Source organism: Macrobrachium rosenbergii, chromosome 12 (genome assembly GCF_040412425.1).
Source record: "Macrobrachium rosenbergii isolate ZJJX-2024 chromosome 12, ASM4041242v1, whole genome shotgun sequence".
In the NCBI taxonomy this organism is placed as follows: Eukaryota; Metazoa; Arthropoda; class Malacostraca; order Decapoda; family Palaemonidae; genus Macrobrachium; species Macrobrachium rosenbergii.
The window spans coordinates 18334913-18350312 of record NC_089752.1 but is presented as its reverse complement, the minus strand read 5'-3'; the positions used below and the strand labels follow the sequence as shown (position 1 = coordinate 18350312).

The 15400-nt window shown below is 35.2% G+C and overlaps 1 protein-coding gene across 8 annotated transcripts in view; it reads right to left on the bottom strand.

Annotated features, from left to right (window-relative positions):
• Positions 1-15400, bottom strand: part of RhoGAP19D (Rho GTPase activating protein at 19D) — a 569022-nt gene that overhangs the window by 540104 nt on the left and 13518 nt on the right. For 3 of the 8 annotated variants that reach the window (XM_067113631.1, XM_067113634.1, XM_067113648.1), the window contains exon 1: positions 13705-14029. The exons of the other annotated variants lie outside the window; for them this stretch is intronic. The gene's annotated coding sequence lies outside the window, so the exon portion shown is untranslated. Of the gene's footprint in view, positions 1-13704; positions 14030-15400 lie in introns of those variants that run through there. 8 annotated transcript variants of the gene reach the window in all.

Below are 15400 nucleotides of genomic sequence, written 5' to 3'. Positions count from 1 at the left end.
ATAAAGAAAGACATATTAAACTCTTTTCCCCAGTAACATAACCAAATAAAAGTCACATGAGTCAACAATATATAAAATAAACACTCAAAAAGGCAAGGAAAAATAATGCCACGAGAAAACAAATAATCCTCGTCAGCACTGGACCTGGTTGTCATCACAGACCCTCATTTCCCCTTCCCCTCCCTCAGTAACAAATAAACAACACATAAAAACCAAGGGGCGTTTGTTTGAAAATGACATCACTTATCAGCAACTGCAGCAGTGACATTGCTAAGAACGACGAGCAGACGGGAACCAATTACCAACGAACGCAGAGCGTAAGTACATAAATACTTTATCAGTTAAGATGAAATTTGTGTAAGGAGAGAAAAGCAGCTTAGCAACCACTGCTGAAAAGTTAATCCTGAATAAATGGAACCAACTCGACTCACGGTTATGTATGCTAAATATATACAAATAATAGCATTATTATTATCATTATTAATATTGTTGTTGTTCAAAATGTGCAAAGATTCAAATGGAGCAAACGAGAAAGGTCATAACTTGCTGATCAAACTACCACATGACTGATTACCATGACTGTATAAAAGAAAAAAATATAATCATAAGTATAGTAACAAATAAACAAAGCTAACCAAGTCAACAAACAAAAACAGAGCAAACAATATAATAGGATTGAATTACCGGACAATTGTCAATTATATGAATGACTCTTAAAACGAAGAAAAAACTATACCAAAAATATATGATACAATCAAAATTTATTACTAAAAAAATACCCGACTAGCAATGACAAGTGAAGTTGCAATTTAACAGCTAGGTAGGCAACCCACCAGTCAACCAAGCTGTGAATAGGTATCAGCATTAGCTACGGCGGTCAAGAAGAGGTTATGGGGTAAGAAACTTCATCCATGAAGACTCGTTGAGAAACGGAAGGCTCTACCTTTAAAGTGGACGAGCACCTCACAAGCTAGGACAGGCCAAGGTCCAGGATAAAGGGACAGGGTTCGAATTCGTGGCAAGGACATATTACTTCAACACCCAACGTGATTCTGTGACTCAAGCAATGAGTATTATACCTGGTAGGTGGCTGACAACAGTGGCATATGGCTGGGTGACTGAGTGTATGGTGATAGTAAATTAATTCAAAGGATACTTAAAAAGAATAAGAAAGGCTATATGATCTATTGTACAGTACAGGCTAAGCCATAAAGGCAGGGAAGGTGAGTATGTATATATATATATATATATATATATATATATATATATATATATATATATATATATATATATATATATATATATATATATATATATATATATATATATATATATATAATATATATAATATATATATATATATATATATATATGTATGTATGTATGTATGTATGTATGTATGTATGTATGTATATATATATATATATATATATCACACATTACCGCAGTGAAATATAAAGAGACCTACACCACGTCTCTTATTTTTCACCTATGGTAATGTGTGATAAATGAATCACGTACAAAAGTGATTGTAATCATATATATATATATATATATATATATATATATATATATATATATATATATATATATATATATATATATATATATATATATATATATATATATATATATATGCCCAGCAGTGTGTGCGTGTGTTTAGCTAGAGAGAGTGAGGATAGTGGATAAAATTTGTGTACGTGTACGTACTGACAAACAAATATATATGGGTGTGTATAAATACAGATGGGCACGGTACAGACATCATACAAATCAATTCTATTGATAAAGGGGCCCAGAGCTTATTGACTACACGCGATTACTGACAGGAAGCAGCTTCGATCAAGACAAATGATGAGAGAGAGAGAGAGAGAGAGAGAGAGAGAAATGCGAACAGGAACTAGGAGGGAATGAGAGGGTGGGCGGTGAGGCGGTTGACGGAGGGACCGACTAAGGATGGAGGGTGTGTGAAGTCAATGATTTGATTTACCTCAATTGGCACCCTCCGTCTGGCACTATCATTGGCACTGCTTGGTGATTTACTTCCCCTCAGACATACCCACGACTCTCCGAAGGTCGAAAATCTCTTCCCACCAACGGGAGAATGAGCACTCGGGGAGTGAACGTGAGTGCCATATTGCGCACAGAGGCGAGATTATGAAGGGACCACAACGGTATTTATTCTTGTAATGATTCTTCACTCACAGACGGACGTGACAGGCAGTTCCTCTCTACTTGAGAGACTTAAGGGTTGCCAATTAACAAGGCAGTTTTTGTAATTATAATGTTTCCTAAATATTTAGAAGGGGATTCTTCAGCTACTTACTGAGTGGCCAGTACTAAAGTCAAGAGGAAAATTCCGATTCTACCTCTTGCTTATTTCTCTGCCTTTACGGAGAGAAAACATCAACGATGTTCTAGATAAATCAGATTTCTACTTTTCTTAACATTCCATGAAATAATGTCAACAGCCGCCTGATGTTATGTTATTCTGGTATTTAAGAATTAGGCGTTCCCCTGACACAGAAAACATTACGCTAAAGATAAACAAACCAAGAAAATATATTCATGAGCAGAAATTTTTATCACGTTTACAGAACGTCCGAGAAAAACAAATAAAATAAAATTCTCAAGTATAGGATTATTTCGCCATCTCCTCGTCAAGAGGAAAATCAACATAGGCGATACTTTAAAGGATGACTGCAACGACCAAAATAAGACTTCTCAAGGGCTGGAAAGAATTTAAAAACAAAATTTGCAAGGATTACAGAAACCTAATCATATTTCATAAGTATGGTAATAGCCTAAGCGAATATACCTAGGTTATAATGGCCAAAAGCTAATAGCACTAGGATTACTATCATAATTATGAAACAATAATACAATAACAATAAAATTAGACAAAAGCACTATTAGCTAGATAATAACACTCGAAACTATATACCAGGATTGTGAGTACAAGAAAAAACATACTAGAAATAAACAATAAAAAAATACCATTTAATATTTGTCAAAATCAAAATAGCGCTCAATCAATATTGAACAAAAAGTGCATACAGGCATTACAGTCATGAAAAAGGCAAGTTTTTAAAGATCCTAACTATCATAAAAGGGTTTGTTGTATCAAAACAAATTAAATCTAAGCGACCTAATTTAACAAGACTTATACAACAACAACAAAACTATTTACCAAAACTGCATCATGGCAAACGAGCGACAAAGAAATGATCATTATATGAACTGTCACTATGAGTCATTTAAAAAAAAGAAGTAAAAAACCATAATGAATGACGATAACTATGACCAAAAACACTCTGAAGCATTATGATGACATAAATAAGACGGTCCAGGTGAAAAATATTCAATGAAACATCATAATGGGATTGAAAGTACTCAGAATCATACCTGACCCAGAAAGAAAATAATGAAAACAATAAAAACTACCATGACCTAGAAAGAAAATAATGAAAACGATGAAAACTACCATGACCCAGAATGAAAATAATGAAAACAATTAAAACTACCATGGCCCAGAATGGAAATAATGAAAACTATAAAAACTTCCATGACCTGGAAAGAAAATAATGAAAACAAAAAAACTACCATGACCCAGAAAGAAGATAATGAAAACAATGAAAACTACCACGACCTGGAGAGAAAATAGTGAAAACAAAAACTACCATGACCCGGAAAGAAAATAATGAAAACAATTAGAACTGCCATGACCTGGAAAGATAATAATGAAAACAATAAAATTACCATGTACCATGACACAGAAGATAATGAAAACGATAAAAACTACGACGACCTGGAAAGAAAATAATAAAAACAACAAAAACTACCATGACCCTGAAAGAAAATAATGAAAACAATTAAAACTACCATGACCCCCAAAAAATAATGAAAACAATAAAAACTACCATGACCTGGAAAGAAAATAATGAAAACAATAAAAACTACCATGACCCGGAAAGAAAATAATGAAATCAATAAAACTACCACGACACGGAAAATAATGAGAAAAATTAAAATTACCATGAACTGGAAAGAAAATAATGAAAATAATGATAACTACCATGACCTAGAAAGAAAATAATGAAAACAATAAAAGCTACCATGACCCGGAAAGAAACCATTGAAAGCAATAAAAGCAATCATGACCCAGAAAGAATATAATGAAAACAACTAAAACCAGCGTGACCCAGAGGGAAGTTATCAGAATCAAACCTGCCAGAAAAAAAATGGTTTTCTGCATTGAAGCTGTCATGGTAAAGAAAAATCAAATCAAGATATTTACAGAAGAAAATTGAAATCAAACACGAAAATGGGAAAAATTATCTAAACCAACATAACACTGGAGGAGATTATTCCAAACCAACCCGTCAGTAAAAAAATAGCCTGAATCAAGGTTGACTTGGAAAAGAAAAAATGAACACGTTGTATAAAGAATGTCATACATGAAATTGAGAAAAATCAAATCAAACCTGGGACGGGAAACAAACAGTAGTCAAATCTGACCGGGAAAAATATAATCGAAACCAAGTCTGTTACTGGGAGAGAAAATGAAAAATCAAAGTCATACGTATCATGGGATAGAACACCTGGGGTGAATATAAACCAAATCAAACAGGCGTCAGATACCTGGTTCAAGGCAGCTCGCACTCGACGTTATTTTTCCCTTCGGCGTTTTCTAAGAAGTTCGGCCAGGTGGAAACATTTCCTTAGCGAAAGAGAGGAAAGATTTGGGCTGAACCAGGACCGTGGGTTTAACCTGGAAATTCAAACACTTCCGAGTATCAGCGGTCTTTGGGGACTGAAATTAACTGCATTTTTACGGGGAACGGAAAGACGTAGATCCAAGGAGAGCAAGAAGTAGAGGAACGAAAGTGCGGGAGAGAGAAAGGTAAGGAGAGCAATAGTTGAGAGAGAGAGAGAGAGAGAGAGAGAGAGAGATGCAACATCGTCTTGTATCGCTCTACTACGGTAAACAAGAACATCAAAACCATTCCAACTGCGATCATGTGTCCTTTAGGGCTAATCCGCTCTGTTCCAAAATAATTTTGATTTCATGGCGAAAGGCTGCTAAACTCAAGGTTAACTTTCAAGAACAACAAGTACTCTTCCATTACTTCACCGATGAATGAAATAAAAAAAATAAAAAGCAATCGATTTAAAAAGTCTTCTTACACATCTGACTATGATGAAAATCAAATATATACAGAATTAAAGTAAGACTTATCCATAGCGTTTTTCGACAAACCTTCATACCTTCATTTTTTTTCTCTCACCTTTTTGTGGGAGAGAGGAAAAGTGGAAAGCCGGATGGATGAAACTTGAGGTGAAGGTGAAACAGGAAAAGACAAAAATACCAATGCATAAAAAGAAGATGAATAGCTCAGTGGTCTGTCTTAAAATTCACTTTAACGAGCCAGAAATACTGTTCTTTACAGATACAGTCTTGAAATAATATTACTGCCAATCTATTAAAAGACATTTTAAACAGGGAACAGTTAAGCCAACCGCAATAGACTTATACTTATACATGAGTACACACACTTGCATATGAAAGTATTTGTGAGAACCCCCCTATTCAGAAAAAGGAGCAAAAACTTTTAATACCCAAAATCAGACGAAGATTGCAAGGAATGTTAGTAAACATGACGGCAATCCTGAGGTAAACGGCCAAGTGTCTTTACCTTAGTAGTTGCTGAATGTTGTACAGAGAGTGAGCAATAAAGAAGACCAAAGATGACACCTATACTAAACACGGAACCTCGCCTTCCAATCCGCGCTTGCCCCAGAAGATAGTATAAACTGCTGCAGAACAGGTGGGAGTACACAAACGGGTCACATCTGCTTTCCTTCTTTCTCCAAAGTCCGGGAATGAGAAGCAAATTATTGGGTAAACGGTAAAAGTAGAATAGAAACACACATAATAAGAAAGAACAACCTCACAATTACACAAAATATAGGTGTAACGATGATGAAACACGTATAAATTGGAACAGCCTTCAGGAACTGGTGCAACCTTAATCATTTATACTATATTCCTAGGGACTCTAAAATTCAATCCGAGAAAAACTACCACTAAATATATCATCAGTTAGATTCTGAACATTCAAATACGACATAAAACATCAAGGTCCTCTATTCGCTTCAAAAACCAACTTATGCCAGATAGGAACGTTAAATCTAATTATTACAGAAAGATTAACCAATAAAATTGTTTTCCTCCTTAAGCATAGGGCAAAGGGAATAAAAAATTCACGATAGAACAAACAGATTTGAGTAGTAGACCACAGTACTCAAAGTAATGCCGAAAAATATTTAAGAATTCATAAAATATGCTTCTACTCTCCATGAAAGAAAGAGAATCGATTATTTCCACAAGATATTTTAAAAAGAAACTTCCTCCGGAACACAGGATATATCTGCTGAACTTGTGAACCACATTTGCTTGAATACCAAATGGATTGCATCAGCATCACTAACTCTACAAAGAAAGCAGTAAAAATGAACCCAATAAAACTCACTAGTTTCTAAGCCCCACCCAGGCTAATCCAATAAAAGCAGTTAGTGTGGGTTTTTAAAATGCCGAAGAAATCAGTTGGAAATACTTCCTTCTTGAATAAAGATTTAGGAACTGTCGATACAGAATTATCCAGAAAGTAACGCAAAATCTGAAATTTCACCAAAAAGTGACAACAGAAAATTACTTTCAATGAAATGACTGAGCACAATATGGAAAATCACTTATTAACGAAGTTAGAAAAATACCATGAATAAACGTCTGAAACATACATCATGTAATGATATTGTCTTAAAAATTAAAACGATGTGAAAATAAAAAAAAAAAACGGAATTGGTTTGGGGACGGGGAAGGAAAAGAAAAAGAACACTGATGAGAGGGAGAGTGAAGAAAAAACAAACACAGCAGAGGCGAGAAAAGTGAATGCGGAAGGAAGGGAAATAGACAAAGCAGATGGTAGTTTTGAAGATGAAAGGGGAACTTGAAATTATCTATGATAAGAAAAACGAAAAGAAAAGAAAGATTTAAACTATGGGAGACATGAATGAAGAAAGGAAATGAGAAGCAAAAATAGCGGAGTGAGGAAGCAGGACGTCAAATGACACTGAGAAAAGAAGGTAGAAGAAAAATGATAAAGTTCTCGGGAAAGTGAAGAAAATATGAATGAAAGATAAGAAGAAACCCTAAGACATGGACTGATGAAAAAAAATCAGTACAGCAAGCATTAAAATAGTATGTGATAAAGAAGAAAAATGAGGACTAAATAAAGATACAAATAGAAAGAAGAAACGAGAGAACAGCAAAAGATTTAAAGAAAAGAAAGGACGAGGAAACGAACAAAACGCAAGGACGCAAAAAAAAAAAAAAAGCGAGTTACAAAACCTGAAAATTTCACGAGAAACAAAGGTCCCAAAATGATTTAGGAGGAAATGAGAATTAAGAAGACGAGTGGCGACTATAAATAGGAAAAGTAGGTTGACAAGTAAAGGAAGTGCATGTGGCGACGTAAATGCGCGGGTGAGAGAGGAAAAAAAAAAAAGAAAAGAGAGATAAGAGAGGGAAGGCTTCACAGAGGTACAGCAGTTCGAGCACTCGATCTATTAGAAGACGTCTGACGTCCAAGAGAGATACAAAAACATTAAGACGGCAAAAAAATAGGCGGAGTGAAAAGGGTGTCCACAACGACTCAAATATTATAGTAAGATCTTTAAGTACAGAAAGTGAAGTGTAGTGAGAACCGGAAAAAAATATATAAGAGGAAGGCAGTTGCATTTACTGACATTCTAAAAATGGTTAAATCAGCGATTCGATGTATATACATACACACGGAGAAGGCAAAAATTTCAACATCACACTCATACGCATTTATACCGATATGTGTATACATATGATCCACATGCATGCACGCGCACACTCACGCACAATGTATAAATGTATGCATTATATATATATATATATATATATATATATATATATATATATATATATATATATATATATATATATATATATATATATATATATATATATATATCTTTCTTTATATACAGTATATACTGTATATTACTCAGATATTTCTTTGGAAATCTTCCGCCCGTGTTTGCAATGAAAGACGCAAAATGGGTCATCAAACATTTTTCACTTGCATTATTAAAGGAATAATCATACTACAACTACCAAGAAGTCTCTTTCAATTATCCCTTTATGTATCTCTATGTTCTTCCTTTGTGTTCGTTTCTTCAGATACTGAATTATATTTACTGTCAAAGACTTCCAAGAACGAGCTTATTTTCGACTTTCATCTCCCAAGCTATCCAATGCAGTTTGCAAAAAATCTGAAATGTCCTGCCTTCATCTATCAAATGAAGGCAATCCTAAATGAGGAGAGGGTAATTTAGTTGAGTTCAGTGCCTGCAGGCAAAAGTTGCTAATGATTTATCTTCATACTCATCCTTCCAATTCTACAATTCTCTTTGATGATAATGAAATCCAGAATCCCCCATCCGTTACCGTCATTCTACGAGGTCATATCTCCCATCATAATACCGGGGCGGCATCACACCGTTCCAACTGCGAAACTTCTTGCAGAACATTTCATTTTATTTTTAGATATCGTGAACTTAATGACATCATTTATGGGATATTTTTTCTTCATCTATCCCTGTTTAGAATGATAGTCTTAGTTTGCTATTTTTATCCCGTTCACTTCATGACAAATTTGAATCAAAGATAACTCGTCCATTTAACGAACAATCCCTCAGACAATCAACCACCTTTACATCTTTTGACTTTCATCCTTGAGATGGATTTGTCAGTTCTTTTTACGAATACTACTGAAATGAAAAGACTACAGATACTTTATGATCAGTAATAATAATAAAAAAAAATATGGCTAACAATGAGGCCGATTTCTTAACGGGAGGTTACCAGTGCTTAATTATGTAACCTCCAGGGCACAATGATATAACCTTCAGATTCTACTGAGGCTCAGAAAACCGAAAAAGTGGACGCCAAAGAGACAGACGCTCTATGGTACGAGGAGTACTAGTCAAATCCTCAGTCACCTCATCAGATGAAAACTTGATGAATGGTGGTCCCATTCAGGCGAGGTGGAAATTACCTCGCCGAACTCTTAAAAACGTGTATGTGTGTATATGTATGTATATGTATATGTATATATATATATATATATGTGTGTGTGTGTGTGTGTGTGAGTATATATATATATATATATATATATATATATATATATATATATATATATATATATATATATATATATATATATATATATATATGGATATAGAAATTACAACAGGAAAAACCAGTTAGTACAGATTTTTCTGCACGATTAGTTCTTGTTTCAGTCTTACTAGAAGTACTCCTTATTCAACTTTTTGGCTCCTTCCGTATTTGGTCATGTTTTTCATTAATCCCTAAATACTAATCACTTATTTTGAACTTCTGGGAGATACCGTAATTTTCTTTTCTGAATAAAAAGTACGCATTTTTTTATATATAAAAATCAGAAACTCCATCCAGTTTTTAAAATGAAAGAAGAAAAGTGAAATTAACATAAAATCTTTTCTTTTATAGATGCCTTCAAGCAAATACGACATTCTTAACATTTCAAGCAAATACATTCTTAACATTTCTGAAATATTTAACATTAATATCTTAAAACTTGCTTCTGTTTGAAAAAGAAATCACAACAGCAGAAAAGTGACTGTACTACACCTAACTAAGGAGGAAAATAAAAAGTTTGAGAGAGAGAGAGAGAGAGAGAGAGAGAGAGAGAGAGAGGATGGGGCACAGACTACCCATCAGTTACATCTGGCACTCCTCCCAGTCTACTTGTGAGTTTTTCGTCGTCCCCTTCATCCATCCATTCCGACAACACAAGTGGTTCCCATCCTGCTTAAGAAACACAAAAAAAAAATGTCCATCACACCTCCCCTCGTCTTCCCACACTCCTTAAAACCATTCTACCCCTTAGAATCCCCTCCCACGCACAGAGGAATAGCATTTCACATCAAGCCTGCCCTGCTCTTCTCACAAAAGATCATGAAAATGTTCGATAATTATGAAAATGCCTGAGCTAGCATCTCACCCTAAAAGATGTGTACAAACCGATGGTTCCTGGAAACAATTAAGGAAAGTTTTTATAACTGATGTAAGGAAAATTCTGAAGGAAAGACTGTATTATTCTACTCCATAAATTTAAGAACACAGACGACAGAGAAATAGTTATTTCTCCATCAAGGAAAGGGTCTTGTGAAATGTGAATACGTATTAGCAATTAATGTATAATAATAACGAGACCTCATGGCAAACCAATCAAGTAACAAGACACTCGTGCTATGGACAGAATTACTGAAGGCTGCAACCGCATGAGCTTCTTGTTTACGCAACACGGAACAATTGATGACATAAGAACACACAGAGATCAACGCAACAAGAGGATCAAGTCTGAACAGAGACGTCCCTTTACGGCTTTCAGAAACACCTCTCAACATCTGAAGGGTCTTCCAAAGCCTATGGTAACAAACGTCCATCTGCTAAGCCTGTCTACACCTCAAGCACCAGCTGCTGAAGAGCAGCTCAAGTACAGCATTCAACTTCACACGACGACGCCTTTACTGTTCCTCGCAAATAGCAAAAGCATTGATTAGTGTCAATTTACAGAACGTTTCGGTTACTGCATTAATCATCGTGCGAAATCACCGACTTCTCCCGGATTATGAACCCTGCAACATGAAAGCAAAACTAACCAATGAAAGGATCAGAACTGAGAGAGAGAGAGAGAGAGAGGCAGTGGGGTGTTTATGAATGAGACTATTCTCAGTAATGCTAAGACTCCTGCATTACGCAATCCATAGTCGTATGAATGATGTAATGATTAAATAGCAAAAAGCTCAATCACGTGTATAACTGAGAGCTAATATTATATATATATATATATATATATATATATATATATATATATATATATATATATATATATATATATATATATATATATACTATGTATGTGTGTGTGTGTGTGTGTGTGTGTGTGGTCAGTGCTAACATCTATGCAAAAATTCCTCAGAATCTATGTAATAAAACATTATTGGTATATAGTATTTAGATACGTAACTGAATGGAAGCAAATCAAAATACAAAAATATTCTTCGGCGAAATTTTTTTCAGTAACGCACCATGAAGTGCCTCCATTTCAAAGTTCAAATGTTAAGGCCTTTGAGACACTTGTTTAACCTGCCTTCAGAAAGATGCCTTACCTCTGTCTGACCACAGCAACTCGTTCGCTTTAGTCCATAACTTTTTTGCTATTCCTAAATACCAGTTATTTTTAGGAGAGACCATTACAGGGAAGCAATATTAAAAAAAAAAAAAAAAAAAACACTGACGACCGATTTACGAGAATTTGGCTGAAAGGCCAAGTACTGGGGCATTTTCAGTTTGTAAAAAATAATTGGAAAAACGTGAAAGGAATGAACTGCCTGATCTGTGAAACTAAATGACAAATTTATTAATAATACAGAAATACATAACAATTAACGAAGTTCAGTGGAATTATACGACTTACAGGCATGAGCAGGGGGATTTACTTGAATGAATTTATTTGTAAAGTTACTTGCATCCCAGCATAATAAAAATCATTAGCAAAAGTAATTAGGGCTAAAAGGAATGCTGAGGACAAGATTACTCTACCTAAAGAAAGAACACACGAGGTGGGAGCCCTGGGGAATACGCTTTAAATGGAAAAATTTAAACTAATGTCAGATACGAAAGTAAAATGCATGTCAGTGAAAATTAATTTATTAGTCATTATGTTAATGCAATGGATGAACAAATTATTCTATGCACTCTGCAAGCACAAAGTAGGCTACACAAAACGGAAAAAATTAAATACAATAAATCCCAAATAAACATAAGTATATGCATTCTAACGTACACTAATTAAATGATAGCAAGGCACAAAAACGTCAAGGCTAAACGCCAAGCACTCTGGCGGGAGGAAAGAGGAAAATAAACACAAATCGGCAACCGCAAAAGTTCCCAAAGCAAAATAAATTCATATCTATTAGTATGATATTAAGTAAACAGCTGAATAAACAAACTAGAGGACACGTCTTTGCCTTTGAACTTAAAGACTCCCCAAGATGAAGAAAATCTCGCCGAAGAGGTGAAGTAACCATGAGAACCCTGAAGGAATAAGTATCATGTGAGCGTCTGAAAGGATTTGGAAAGATTTTCTTATTTGTTTATTTCTTGATTAATTTTTCCTCACGCCCTAGCCACAAACGTCAAATGTTTAGTAATGGTGGGTGAACACATTACTACACGCGGCTTAAATGGATTCTGTTTGCTTTCTAAACTTGTCATTTTCTTATGTTCCCTTCTACTTCGTGTTTTCATTCGCCTGGTTAATAACATTTCCAGTAATCGCATACGATGTGTTAAATCGCCACTGAAACCCGGTGATGAACCTCAGCAATTTTTTTACTTTAATTATAGAGACTGCAATTCAGTTTAAGTCTATAGAAAAGGGGCAATGCTTATAATTCCACGGTGGTTTCGATGGAGTTGTTTTTTAAAAAATTACAAAAAGTATAGCGCTTTCGGGAGCCTGCACAGCTTTTGTTAATAATAATATTAGTAATAACAATTACTCACGCAGATAGGCGCCACAAGGACCGAAAGTTTGGTGTTATCACTAATCCCCAAGTATACCGAAAAAGATGAATACGGAATTGAGGAATTAAAGTGACATACCAAGGTACTGGGGAATTTCCATATCGACAGACTCATCGTTTTAGCCATGATGGGACACTTCTGGAAACCTTATAAATACTCGTACAAATATGTTGTGCATGACTGCACGTTAAGAAGCGTCACTAAGACTGCTATGGATGTAACAGTAACAAAAATGTAGAAAAGGCAATACGAGAGAGAGACAGAGAGAGAGAGAGAGAGAGAGAGAGAGAGAGAGAGAGAGAGAGAGAGAGAGAGCTTGCCTCCGCTAACGTAAGCCCTCGTGAGTGCTAATACTTTTGTCGGCATGATCAGTAGGTAGTCAAGATCCAGAAGAAATCTTACAGGTAAAGAGGAGACTTTCTTTGCAAAAGTAATTTGTAAATTTAGATGTCAACTCTACAACAACGATTGAGCCTCAAGTTCTATCGCCCAATAAGGTCTCTTGTCCCCATTCTTGTCTCTACTAAAACTTAAAAAATTGTTGCCAGTCACGAATCTGACCCTTAGTAAAACTGCCGTAAGGAACCACTTACAATTTTTTGCGTATTCCTGCCAACAAAAACAAACAACCAGAGCCAAAAACATAACCTCCGCCATCACGGATATCTTTTCTGTCATATTTTATCATTAATAATACTAATAAAGATAACAATGGTTACTTGTAATGGAGCGATCTCGACTAGAAAATTTTATCCAGAATAACGACAATAAACCTACAAAATCCATTGTCACCACAATCCTGTACTACCACATTTAACCAGAGGTAATGGTAATTGTATATGAAAAGGTAGAGACAGAAAACAAAATGTTGGTCAAAACACATAAATTTCTGGTATTTTAGCAATGGAAACTACCCTGCACAGATGATTCGTACAATCCACGTGCCTCCAGGATTGAATAAACACGAACATTACCTTGAGATGACGTGGAAGGTAAATCCAAGACTGAATTAACAAAATCACTGAATTCTATCAACGGCCATTTATAGGAGCCACCAATGGGCTTCTGAACGTCACGCCGTACCTCGGAATGCTAATTATTCTAATTTATTATTAGAGAAATATCTCATCAACACTGTAAATCGTTTACGATATACTACACAAATATTTCAACTAACACCGTTGATATTAATGATAAATATGTCAAAACAATAATTTATTATTTTTTTGCGTAAGAAAGAGAGCTCTACGGGAGAGTTTCTGACAGACGACACAGCACCACAATCTCTTACCCAAGACTAAAGAGAGGCAGAAAGTCAGAGAAAAAGACAACCATTCTAAACCACCTATTCTCGCCACTTCTCATAATCTTGTTAAGTGGCTTGAACTGAGGGTGCAAGAGGTGGAGGAGGAGCTGGAGGAGGAGCTGGAGGTGGAGGTGGTGGATGAGGAAGCGGAGGGAGTGGTTGGTGGAGAGGTGGACGAAGGAGGATGGCTACCACCCTCTTTGGGCTACCCTACGTGCAGTACTACCACTTAATGTACTCCCAAGGACGAGCCCTGCGACAGAGTTTAATGCCAACTGTTGTTCAGCTTCCGTGAATTTCGGAAGTTTGTCTGTAATGAAGAATCGGGAATTACTGCAGAGGAAGGAAATAGAAATGCATTCAGCAGAAAATGATAGCAAGGAATGAACATGACCGTTTTCATGCGTAGAGTGGAACGAGTGGTTTGTGGAATACGTTAAAAATAAAAATAAATAAATAAATTAACTAAAACTTGAATATATACAGAAATGTGTTAAGGATCCACTGATACGGTTACATGAAGCTCCATAAAGGGATTGAATACCCTCCGAAAATTAGGTGCCAACACAATCAATATTTGTTTTCACCTCCAAAGATTGAAGTTAGGGATATAGTTAGTGAAACATAATAAAGGTCATGTATTGTGTTATATATATATATATATATATATATATATATATATATATATATATATATATATATATATATATATATATATATATATATATATATATATATATATAGCTATATATATCTAGATCCCATCAATCTATTTACAAGGCCATGGACTATATCACCTACACCAAGCATTTAATAGTCATTAATTCTATCCACCTTGACAGCCTAAAGCCTTTTCTCAGTAATAAAATACTATGCCTATCCAGTTAAAAACGATCGGACAGCGCTAAGGCATTTGAAAAACACCTGTTAAAGACTATTATCAAAATGATTCAGGTACCTTTAATGCAAGAATCCACATATAAAAACATCTGAGGCATCTCTGCAGTTATGAGGCTAGAAATTACACCTCTCCAGTTCAGAAATCTTCACAAAGTCATCCAGTTATAGAAAGGCAAGACGAGTTTATGTTATACCTAAACTGATAATGGATCCTGTGCGTCGTAGGGCACTCGAATACTGTAATATCAAAAACGCAAACAAACTCACCGCACCACAACCTACGTCCAAATCCAAATAATAATTAAAAATTGTAACTCAACCTCCGGTTCCTGTTCTTAGGAAGAACTAGAACCCAAAAAGAAGAGAACTTAAAATTATCATGTAAACTCTGAAACAAAATGATTTTAGTGAACAACACTGATGCAAATGGATGTATCCAATCCCAAGTGACCCTCATAATTAAC